The sequence below is a fragment of the Poecilia reticulata genome, chromosome 10 (genome assembly GCF_904066995.2).
Source record: "Poecilia reticulata chromosome 10, P_reticulata-male-v2, whole genome shotgun sequence".
Classification (NCBI taxonomy): Eukaryota; Metazoa; Chordata; class Actinopteri; order Cyprinodontiformes; family Poeciliidae; genus Poecilia; species Poecilia reticulata.
The window spans coordinates 3,248,226-3,261,084 of record NC_088839.1 but is presented as its reverse complement, the minus strand read 5'-3'; the positions used below and the strand labels follow the sequence as shown (position 1 = coordinate 3,261,084).

At 38.7% G+C, this 12,859-nt stretch overlaps 1 long non-coding RNA gene across 1 annotated transcript; it reads left to right on the top strand.

Annotated features, from left to right (window-relative positions):
• Positions 1 to 7,589: 7,589 nt before the first annotated feature.
• On the top strand, positions 7,590 to 12,610 carry LOC145553198 (uncharacterized). The gene is made up of 2 exons (XR_014089474.1): positions 7,590 to 7,689; positions 8,692 to 12,610. It is a non-coding gene; the product is annotated as an uncharacterized LOC145553198 (long non-coding RNA).
• Positions 12,611 to 12,859: the final 249 nt, after the last annotated feature.

Here is a 12,859-nt window from a genome sequence, read left to right as displayed (position 1 = left end):
ACATTGCTGCCAGAACTTCACTTCACTCACTATCCCAGGTTTGTTTTAGGTAGCGTAATGTTGCTGTCACCTTTTCTTGACCCTCTGAAGACATTACTTCACCACTGGCCTCAGGCTCATAGGAACAAGGGTGTTTGATAAATACAGCAGTGTATTTATCAATGCATGTTAGAAAATATGGAAAAAAACAAAGAACTCAGCAATGAATAGTATTTAGTCCAGGTGTAAAAACAACAGGATGGTCATAAAGTGGAGCATAATGAGACACATATAATGTTGATTTGTAGTTTTACAGTTCTCTTCTCTGCTTTTCTCCAACTTAGATCTGTTAGTTGACCAGAATTTGCTTTGGCTGACTCTTATTCTGTGCTTTGTCTTCTCATCCATGCTAAATGGGTGGGCTGGGTGCAGGAAGGAGGCAGGGAACATCATGTACATATATAAAAACAAATGATTTTTTATAATGGTAAAAAGTTGGTAAGTTTGCGGCATAATCAAAATCCAGATAGGAGTTCAGAATAGTCATGAAATACATCATTATTGAATATATATATATATATATACTGATTTATTCTATTTTGTTCAAATATCACCCCAGGGTCAGGGTATAATTAATTGGAACTCGTATAACATGTTGAAGTTGCACTGGCCTTTTTGAATTGTCTGCCAGAGAACAATGGACATTTGTCAACAATTTGATGCACACCTTCATAACAGCCTCTGAAGCGAGTTTGACTTGAACTCCAGAAACTGCCATTCCAGCTATGATGGCAGCTGCCATGATGAGCATGTCAGTAATAACGATGAATAATCATTTCAACTCAGAGCTGAAAAATGAAAGTCATATTTCTCCATTGCCTTCGTGGAGAATAGATGACGGAACGACAAGTGGAAGGGCTGAGGTTCATGACGCCTGCATCAGTGGAGCGATGCAGAGAGAGTAGCGATGAGGCTCCATGGTGAAGGAGACAGGACTGATTAGTGGCACTTTGCTGGAGAGACGTTGATAACTAAATATACAAGACACACACATAAACATTACGGAGAAAACACCAACAGAATTGAGAGTATAAGAGATCATGCTCCATGCATGAGCTTCATTGTCATTTCGATTATTATAATTAATATGGTTTTGCTACCAGAATAACTACTCAGAAACAAAGTGGACCCTTGAAGAAAATGTTTTTTTTTTTGGAAATGTTGTAGCTACAGATTTTGGTGACACTTCACATGGTTTGTTTATGTTGATATACATTAGATGCGAAAAGCATTATTAGCTTCAGCAGTTTTATTTATTTTGTTACTCTGCACTGGTGTCAAACCAACCAAACCCTTTGAGCCACCTGTCTCCCCTCTGGACCCCCTCTCGCCTGTGGTGGTGCTACACCAAGAATCACTGAAGGAAACAACACAAAACCACTGAAAAAGACACTAAACCCAACTTTTGTCTTCACAAAATGTTAACATATGGAATGGTGTCTCCAATCCAGTTGGGGTTTGCATTCAACCTACAGCAGAGTTCACCTCAACCGATGGGGGCTGAGTGTGGGATGTGGACATGGGCTGCTACTGGCCCTGCCTCTGCACTAGTTTTGACTCTGTTGTGTGGGTAACTTTGGGGGGCTGTTGTAGGGTTTGGTGGGGAGGAGCAGCACTGGTGGGGGTGCCCCATTGATGTGGTGATGTTGTGTGAAGCAGTCATGTCATGTTGAGGTGGGTTCCTGATTGTTAACCCAGTGGTTCACTAAGACGCCCCAGATAGTTGTGGGGTGCGGGGACTTAGTTGGCTTATTGGGGGTCTTGCTCCATTGACCTCTCTGGGACTATCCAGAGAGGTCAATGCTGAGTCTCATCTCTGTGATTACTGATGCCTGCCAGATCTCTGGGGCACCTTGGGGATTCTCCCTCTTGCTCCTTACGCAGTTCTGCTGGTGGGAGGCTGGGTGGCAGGCCTGACCTTTATGGTGGATATGGTGGTAATGAGGGTTTCTTGAAAGGGAGGAAGGGTGTGGTTGTGTGGTGTGGAGTACATGTGTGTCGCCCTGTGCCTCCCAGGCCAGGGCTCCTGTGGTTCACTGCCTGCCTCTGTGTGGGGTGAATGGCTGCTCTGTGGGGTGCTTGGCGTCTGTCTTCCTGGGAACTGAAGCTACTTTCCCCTTATTGCTGTCACCACTTTTAGGTGCAATCTAAAACACAACTATTCCACACACACGCTCTACAGTGGTACATTTAGACACTCGGTTTCTCCATATGGTATAACTAAGATACTGAAACTACTGTAAATAAGGTTTGCTGGTTATTTTTTGATAATTGATCTTTTGATGATTGGACAGCGATGACCAGTCTCCACTCAAATATTGAGATGTGGCTATTTGATAAAATAAAGCTTAAGAAGAGATGTTGTGTTCATTAAGGAAAACTCAGTTTGTCCTCAGACAGAATAACAGACATCTGGTCTCACAGTGTCGGCTCCCAATTATATGTGAAGAATCCATTGCTTTTTCATGTTTGCAACTAACAAGAAAAAACTGATCCATATTCAGGGATTTTGTTGTTTCATGAAACATTTAAATTTGGGTTTAACATTAGCATTTAACTGGGAATCCAGTTTGTTCATGAGCAGATGTCTGCCCAGAGGAGACATTTCTCACATTTTCTCTCCCTTTTTAATCATATAATATGTGTTCTGTTTATTTTAATGAATAGTATTATAGAATTAATATTATAGAATATTGAATTAATATTATAGAACCTAACATAATACCTAACTATGACAAGATGTACAGTAACTTTATCCATCAATTCAAATCGGCTCTTCATTTTCTCTTTTTCATAGATATCCCAGCTAAACACACACATAACAAATTATGCTAAGTTCTCTCCCCCCCCGTACTTTTCAAAACCAAAATACAAACTGTGAAATTTCTGTGTGGGTGTTGTGAGTTTTGAACAGATTTGCCATGAAAACATTCTGCAGCCGAGTACACAAACAACTAAACGCCTCATCATGCTCAGAAGACTCAGTCTCTGTGTTCAGTCCTTGTGTTTGCAGCACTTGGTCCCAGCTGCAGTCCTCCCAGACCGCACACAGAGCTGCTTCTGAGGCAGATCCTTCCAGCCACCGTTTTTACATACAAGCCTGGCCCACTCTTCACCCATGGAGCTCCTTTTGCCTTTCAACCTCTAAAAGCTCACAGTGACTGTGTTTTTGTTCAACCTTTAGTGGGACAGCTCATCTGTCAGCACAGTTTAAATGCCATTCCTTGCTCTCAACACTGCATCCATGCCCTTTTCCAAGTCAGCCATTGATAATACATTTAAAAAATAAAAAACAAAAAAAAAAACACCAAAGAAAAGGAAAATGACATTTGTGTGAGCTCTGAGTTCCAGGGCCGTGCAGAGACCACTAAAGGGGCAGGTGCTCAACAACAATAAAGGGCACATCTAACCGCATTCTAGGACAGAATATTAACAAAGCCACACAGCTTTCAGAGTTTAATAAACAATGATAAATTACAAAATTGTGACATAAACAATCGAACATCTCCATATAGAGCTAACACTATGCCTATGTAAGATATTTTATTAGTAATTTCTTTCTGCAGGTCTACTTTGTTATAGGAAATTACTGCAATATTCAAACCCGCAATTTAGCAGGATATGTAAATCAGAGATAGACCACCAGACATATTTTGTCTTTACATAATTACACTATTAAAATATAAACAAGGGCACAATGCAACCTTTTAGTGTACAGTAATCTATAAAACAAAGAGCTGCCTGTTTGCTACACTTGCAGTGGAGATGAAGATGGTCCATTCAGGAAAGCAGAGCTGCATCAAACTTTAACTTGGAACTGCAGAAAAAAGAAAAGAAAAAAAAAAACAAAAGCAAAAATTGAATTGTTAATGCATGTCACCATGAGAAAGGCCTACTGAGTTTTGCTTAAAAAAAACTTTTTAAAAATTTAAATCACACATTTTTGACTCATGAAGTTAACTTTCTTTTTTGCTAAACAAACTTATTTGTGTATGTCATGAATCTTTTCTTGTTATTCTAAGTTTTTGTTTGTGACACAAAGTTTTGCTTGTGATTCTCACATGATGTCTTGAGCAGGACCTAAAATCACAACAAAAGATTCCTGATGTGAGCAAATAAATGTTTATGTTTGGTAAAAATGAGTTATTTAATTAAAAAAACGTCTTTTAAACAAAACTTTTTTTAAAGGAATCATTACAATTCCAAAAGTTTTGATTACAATTTTATTTTACTTAACTGAGGTAAAAAAAAAAATTTCCATTGAATGATTGGGAAACAAATTTAACTTCATACTCTGCGAACCAGACCCTAAACTTAAAGTCTGGGTTGAGTTTTTCCCCTTCATTGATGAGGAAAACTCATCAATGAGTTTTCTTTGAGGAAAAGGAGTTTTTCATTATGACATTCATTATATCTATCATGGTAATTCAGGGTGAGCTATTTTAATTCTAAATTAATATCCTTGTTGGAGTTTTATTTAAGTGTTATTCTCCTTCTAGATACATTTACCCAACGCTGGAATAAATGCAATGTACATTATGCAGCAAAGGAAATTAGAAGATTAGACATATATCCTTTATGGAGATGATCGGTTTTGGTCGGGCGATGTGCCCTTATTGCATAATCAATACTAAAGAATGATCATTAACGATACAGGGAAGAAGCCTTTTATTTATCTTGCTTTGCTAGCAAAGTTGTTAGCTAGCAGCTAGCTAATATCACAACAACAACAGCCTAATGTCTGTATGATAAAAATACTGAATCGATAGATAAGAACAGTTTCTCCTCACCTGGCTGTTTCCTCCCGCTCAGTAGTTCTTCAGAGAAAGGCAGACGCAGAGGCCTGTCAGTGTCTGTTGTATTTCATTACCTCTCTGCTTAAACCGCGACTCTGAGCTGAAGCACAAACGATACTTCAACGTTTTCCGTCATCTGACTACTTCACTTTATTCACCAAAATGTTTTTTTTTTAATTCACCAAAAACTGTTCTGTAATCTGGAACATTCACTACGTTGAGCTCCGCAGTTAGCCGCCTTATCTCACTGCGCGAGAGGCAATTGCTTCATGCGTCAAGGGCAAAAGGTCAAAGGTAACAAGGTGACCGGCTTATTATGTTATACAAAAAAGAAACAAAAAAGCAAATAATTTTAGCACATGTTTTTATGTGTCAGAAGAGAGCTTAGGAAATAATACCAAAAAAAAAAAATAAAAAATAATAAAAAAATTTGACCAAAAGGGCACTTGGGGGCAAGGAGCAAAAAGGGCAGGTGCTCAAGCACCCCCAGCTCCCCCCTCTGCACATGCCTGCTGAGTTCTATATCCTGTTGAAGAGGAAACTGAGAACCGTTTCCTCTGGTGATAGATTTTCATCACAATTCAGTCACAGAAATAAAGACAAATCTGTTACAGACCATGATCAATGCTGACAAGCAGCTGAGAACTCTGCCAATCAATTCTTGTGATTATTTTACCTCTCTTTTTAACTGGCAGTTGAGCAGTAATATGGTATTAAGGTATAATGAGCTGTTCAAAAATAATGGCACAAGTATTGGTTTGAATCGTTATTATAAGATGCTTATCTGTGCTTTTATGAGCAAAGATAAAGATAGCCTAACTTTGATCTTTGTGTTTGAAGAGTGTGCTTGCTTTGCAATGATGCAACTACCTCAAAAACCTGTCTATGGAAGACATTTAAAGATTCTAATTGACAGAACTTTGTATAAATTTTTTAATGAAATTTTAAACTGGTTAATTTGAACAAGTGTAACTTGCTTAATTCTTTTAATGTGCACTGGGGGCCATGTTATTGCAGTTATTCAAGATGCCGCCCTGGGCAGTTGCCCATGCCATCCATAGCAGAAACTACCACTGCGGTCATGCCACAAAGTTACACACAAGTCACACAAACTAGCCCTAAATACGTTCTTAATGTTCTGTTTTCTTAGCGCTAACAGCAGCTGAGTTAAACATGGTAAAAGGAAATGGTATTCAAAACAGAGGTAGTTTTTCTCTTCTATCTCTTCCTTTGGACTTTGGTAGAGTCTTTGGTTTCTTTTAAAAGCCAGTTAATATATTTTTTTTTATCTGCTTTTTTCTCATTTCTCCTGTTTTTATGCAATGTTGTTTGCCGTTTTGAAACTGTTGTTTTATGTCTTGAAAGGTGCTATATAATTCAAGTTTTGCTTGCTTTTATTTTATTTTCTAAGCTCTCAGACATTTCACAATCCTTTATCGCAAATAAATGAATCGATTAATTTTGACCTAAAAGACAACTATCCACAATGAAAACCAGCAAGTTCAAGCATTGCCTTGCATAATAAACCAATTCGAAGCTATGTGCTTCAAACTCCCAGTGAACAAATACTTGAACAGTTCAAATCTTCATACAGGTTGGTAAATTATTGCGAATCATTCAAAGCTGATTTTATTTTCCTTTTAAAACTGAAGCAGTAACTATGCCTTTGAGTTCAAGTCTTCTGCATTACATTATTCACATGCATGTCCACTCAGCTAATAGCTTTCAGAAAGAACCAGTTAAGACTGTTTGCAGAAATGGAGTTTTGTGACTGTAAGAAACTCAGCTCCCTTGATCTATGAATAATAAAGCCGCTCTGGAGTATCTACTTCTTTGCTCTTGTGGAGCCATTCCCATGTTATTGCATTTATACATATCAAATGTGACCTACTTATCAGAAAATACTTAAATGGTCCTTCATAGACCCACATCCATCAGCGTGGTGTGAAACCCAAAGGAACTCTCTGACACTGTTTGCTTTCACAGAGCAACGTGAACAGATGTGCTTAACAGATCACATCTGGATGCTACCAAATCAATCAGATCCATCATCCCAGAGATCATTTAGTTAAACAGGTACAAATCAATCAATCAATCAATCAATCAATCAATCAATCAATCAATCAATCAATCAATCAATCAATCAATCAATCAATCAATCAATCAATCAATCAATTCCCTTGATTTAACTACTTCTATCATTACTTCACAAACATAATCTTAGCTTAATTACAGTGAAAATGGAGCAGAAAAAAGAAAAACACCTTTATAAACCTGCCTCTTTCTGAGAAATTACAAAATCAAGTTTCAAGTTTTATTCATTCAACTGACTTACAATATAAGTTGCAAACAATATCATTCACTTGATTGTTCACTCAGAAGTGCTTTGAATTGATTTATCGAAGAACATTTTTTTAACTCCTCATCCAAGATGTTCCACAGTTTTCTCCGTGCACTGAAAGGTACATTTACTTTAAAGTGATACGCACAATTGTACTTTGAAATCATACTTCCTTCTGTTATTTCCATCACTTGATGTTAAGACAAAGAGCTTTTGTAAATTAATTGGCAATGAGCTCTTTTTTTAGCTTTAAAACATGACTAATAACATTTTTGCACTAACATTACATTACATTAATTGCAAAACCATCTTTATGATATAATCCATTTGCAGGGATTGTGCCTTATTTATACGTCTACTCATATATTTGTTCTCTATTTGCTTTTCGTCCTGCAGGTCTCCTGGTCTTCAGAGCCTGGTACTCGTCCCAGCAGTCAGAGGACTCTCTTGTCTGGATGAAAGAGACAAACAGCTACAGTCAATTTAGAATCACCACTTCACCTTACATGGAATGTGAGTGGAAGTCAGAATACATGAAGAAGCCTCATGAATGCAAATGGAGAACATAGAAACTCTGTGACCCAGCAGCCTTCCAACTTTAAGCCATCCGAGCCACCAAAGTCTTCCTGTCACTCAGAAAGTTCATAACAATCAACCAAGCAACCTTTTTATCCTGCTAACCTCCTTGGATACATCAGCACACTTTAATTCGATATCCTGCAGCTAATGGTGTTGTTTTAAATGGTCTTAGTGGAGATCAATTCTGATCTAATGGATGCACCAAGTTTTTAATGAAACACTCAGAGCTATGTTTAGAACATCCATCAGATCTTCATGCATGCTTATGAGAATACAGTGGAGCTGAATGTCTCTAACCTGACTGCTGTGCTGCAGTTCTGAATTAATCAGAGAGAGTTGATGGGATGCAGAGGAGGGGTCAGGAAGAACGAGCTCCTCCAAAGTGTTTGATAGGCTCCGTAAGTTCACAGCTGTTGCATTTTAAACTGCAATGAATCACGGTGACTCTGAAGGAACTTATCTTACTCAATATCATCCTTTACTTGAGCTGCAATTAGTCTAGTGTGGTGACACTAATATATGCAAATCTATGACTGTGACTTACTTTACAGAAACAGAGGAAACTTTGAAACTTAATATTAGCCTTTTAAATTAGGGCTGGGTCTAAAGACTTGCACCACATCTCTGTTTAGCTCCTACCAGAGGCTGACCAGGACCCTGCTGGACCACCAGCCTCTGGTTAACATGGACATTTTCTATCAGATGTTTGCATCTTATTATAATCCAACTGCTGATATCAAAGAATGCATATGTATATAATTTCTTTTCTAAATGAATTGATTGTTTCAAATATTCTTGAACTTGTCATTCTTTGTCATTAAAGACAAAGAATGACAAGACAGAAAGCATGTGTGCGTTCTGTCTGGTAATCTGATTACCAGCGCAAACTATCTACGTTTGCTAAAAAATGTCAACATTTTGTGTCATTCATTTCAGAAAGTATGGATGGATCCTACCTTCTGTGAGCCTCTCACCCGGGCCAAAGAGGAAAGGTACCAGATTGTTGGTCCAGAGTTCTGCTATCAGATGAAAATAAATTCTTTAAATCAAGTTTCCAGGATCAGGAACCTGATCCTGATCAGGTTCCTGATCAGGTTCCTTCACACTGGACAGGAAGTCCAATGTGAAGTTTCCAGTCAGTGATGTTTAGGTCACCATGTCATCTGCTGGTTCTGGTCCACTGGGTTTTCTGAAGTCCACAGTCAATGCAGCTTCTAGCAGCACATTCTAGACACTTCACACTTCCTCTGCTGACCAGCTGGATGGAGATGCTGCTTTGATTTTCCAGCAGGACTTTGTACCAGCGCACACTGCCAGAGGTTCCAAAAGCTGCTTCAGTAACCATGGTGTTCCTGTTTCTGATTGGCCAGCAAACTCCCCTGACCTTTAACCCCCTAGAAATCATCTGGGAAGATGAGACACCAGACCCCAAATAGCAACCTGGACTTGCATTACACCTACGTGGAACCACAGGCTGGACACCTCCATGAAACGGAGCATCGATGCAGTAATTCATGCATCACCTTATGTCTAAGCTCTGAAATCAGACAAAAGAGTACTGGTTTTAAGATCAATATTAGAAGAATGCATAATGTGATCACTGGATTAGAGGAGAAAAAACTACAACCAATGGTACTGCTTCTAGAGTTTGACAAAGGAAGCCATGTGGTCTTCTGTGCTTTACAGGCAGGTTTTATTGACATTGTGGTCTCTCCAATCATTGTATTACCTCTATTCTGTTGGTGTTTGTCGCTTTGATGAGACAGAGGGGACATTCCCAGTCAGTGAGGGGATCGAGACAAACACATTCTTGCCATGTTGAAGAAACCCTCAATTAAAACATGTGGTGGTTCATGTGAACATGGTTTTATATGAAATGATCATGAAGCTTGAATTAGTTTTACCCAGTTTACTACCATCCTGACACTTTGCAGATGGAACCAGCTCTGTGGGTCTGGAAAACTAACTATGAATCACATATCCAATAGATTCTAAAGGCAAAACACAGCTGTAGCAACGGCTACACAGACTTGTCAAATCTACACAGATTTGACAGGAGTGGGATTCAAAATGCTCTGAGCTCCTAAGTGGAGCCAGAACTCCACACTCAGTAGATGCTTGGTGAATGGTAGAAACAGTCCCAGACAGGCTGGTGTGGTGCTGCTGGACCGGAGTGCGCTGGTATTTTTCAGCCAAAGGCTGGCTGAATCATTCATGGGCTGATGATCTCTTCATTGCTGCCTTGTTTTCAGTTGCCCTCCTCTGCCACCAGCCAGAGAATATCCGTGACTACAATCCATTCAGCCGAAACTCCTCACTCTCTCCTCTCAGCATCAAAGGAAGCAGCCCCTTTTCAAGTGTGTAAAGAGAGGCTTTCTTTGATGACTTTGACTGGGGCTTGAAATGCGATAAGGCAGCAACAGCAGAGGCAATGGAAGGTTAGACGGAAAGCAAGAGGCCAAATACAAACTCACCATGCAGGAAACCTATGATTCAGCAAATCTTTGCCTACTTTGAGCTGCAGGGGGCACTGTTGTCCCATCTACTAAAAAAGACAGTTGAACATAAACACACAAAGAGAAAGCCAGCAGTCTATTTTATGTGCCATAGGCTGCGAAAATGGTCCTTTCATTATGTCACAATTTTCAAAGAGAGAATGGTAGATCAAAGTCAGATTATTCTAACTTTTATATAAAAAAGTTTTTATCTACTTATCCTAAAAAATAAATAAATAAAAAGGGAGTATAGGTGCAAAATTCCGAGAATCATCAACAACACAATCTAAGAGGAAATTGTTAACAGGTATTGATAACAAACATATGTGTGCAAATCCTAATTGGCTGCAATTGGCATCATATTTTGGAAGAAAAAAACATGCGGCTGTTTGGTGGCTGATGAAAGTCAGGGATAACAACAAAAGGCTGTTGAGTTGAAAAATTGGGATGCCGGGAGAAGGCAGCTGACAATTTAGCAGGAGAGAGGAGCCGGAGCTAAATGTAAAAAATGAAACTTAATTGTCTTTCTCCGTCAGATGGACTGACAGCATCCGGCAGCAGGAAATTGCTGGTACTGAGACTGAAGGCATGCATTCACACGCCCAGGCCCACAACATAAGCCCACACACTAATCTGATCCTAATGAAACATGGTGACTGGCTTCACAGATACATTTGTGAGATACTTTACTTTCCTGGGTTTCTGGACCATATTCAAGTGACCCATACTAATATCAGTGTGTGAATTATTATGGTGTTTTGTTCTGACATGACTTTTTTAGAAACAGATAAATTAGCCTGATAAACTACAGATTTGATCTCAGGATTGTTTGTTGCATTTGGTTCTGTATATTCATCCTGAATTTAACAGACCTTCAGTCATTCTGCACGGTTTGTGTGGAATAAGCATCAGATTGGCTGGAATGTCAAACAATTCATTTCACTGAGTGATTAAAAAACAAAATGAAAAACATTTATCTTACATACTCATTTTTAGCAATTCACCTGGCAGTTTCTTGTTATTTGGATTAATATTATTTTCATCTTATACTTCAGCTATGTAGCATAGTGTTGTCATGCTCTGCAGCCAATCTTGGCAAAGTTTCTTGGAAAATAAGTTTTCAATGCCATTAAGCCAATGAGAGGTAACAGTAGTGATGGGTCCAGCAACACCGACGCGCCGGCGCATGCGTCAAGCCCATAGACCAACACCCGTGTCGGTTTCAGCAAGTCACGTGACCAATACAGGAACTGTTTCGAAATGACACTGGATGCCAAACTGTGTTTATAAGGAAGCGAATCTGTCAAAAGCATTTGCCAAACAAATTCTTGATCTTTTACATTGTCATCTATGGAGCAGCTTCAAAGGAAATGTTTCCTCTGTGGGACCATTTTGATCTTATATTGGAAAATAAATTTGTTTTCATTTTTGTCGTTTCATCCGGTTCTCATCAGTTTCTACTTAATCTATCTGAACCCAAATTCAGCTGAAACTGACTTTTAGTTTACTTTCATATCATGTTCTGCAGGTTAAGTGTCGCATATATTTAACTAAACTGTCTTATTTAAATAAATCCACCTTTTCAATGCTGAGGCATTATGAGGCCAGGCATGAGAATGAAGTCCCAGATTCACCTATAAACTCAGATATGCAGCCATTCTACAAATTACTCAGTTGCTTATTATAAATTATTTTATATACAGTGAACCATCGCTGTAACGCGGTTCACTTTTCACGGTTTCGCTGCTTCGCAGATTTTTTTGTGCAGTTTTTTTTCCAGTGTTTTTCGTCCTAATTGACCATATGATTGGTAAAAACAGTCTCCGCGCTACCTGAGTGCCAATAACGTTACAGTGTTTAATACAGATTTGCCACTCAGGAGATGGAAACTGAAACTTTCAATGTCTGCTGGAAAAAAAAAAAAAACTGTGGCCAGAGGCAGAACAAAACCTGACTGGAGGCTCGTTTGATGAGATCCGTCGCTCTGCCGTAGATCCAGCTGTGAATCTGTCGGAGCATCTGGAGGAGACGCTTTAATGACATGACTGCGGATCACATTAATGCCCGATTGACGCACACGCACATCCGCTGACCTGAAAACAGGTTTTGTTCTTTGGTTTCAATGTAGAGTATTTATTTATGCTGTGTAATAACTGTAAAAAATAAAGGTAACTACTTCACGGATTTCGCCTCACGGGTTATTTTCGGAACGCAACTACTAAGAAAAACAAGGGTTCGCTGTAAATGTAGTTTACTTTATTTTTTTCTACAGCAGAAGTTTTGTCAAAAAGCGTAACAGCCTTAATTTCAAAAGGTTGTAAAAACTTTTTTTTAAATAAAAATGTGTGGGGGAAAAAACAGTCCATGCATCCTCATTCCAAACACATTCACTTACAAGTCACATTCTTTATTGACTGTATATCAAATATATTTTAAATATAACTGAAGATATGACATAATACAACATATAATATTCAATAAAATACAAAGACTTAAATCTTATTGTACAGACTTGATCATCAAATCACTACGTTGCCTGTAGGAATTTTTAATGTCCAGCAGGTGTCAGTATTGAGTGACACAGTATCGACACAGAATCAATACAGTGT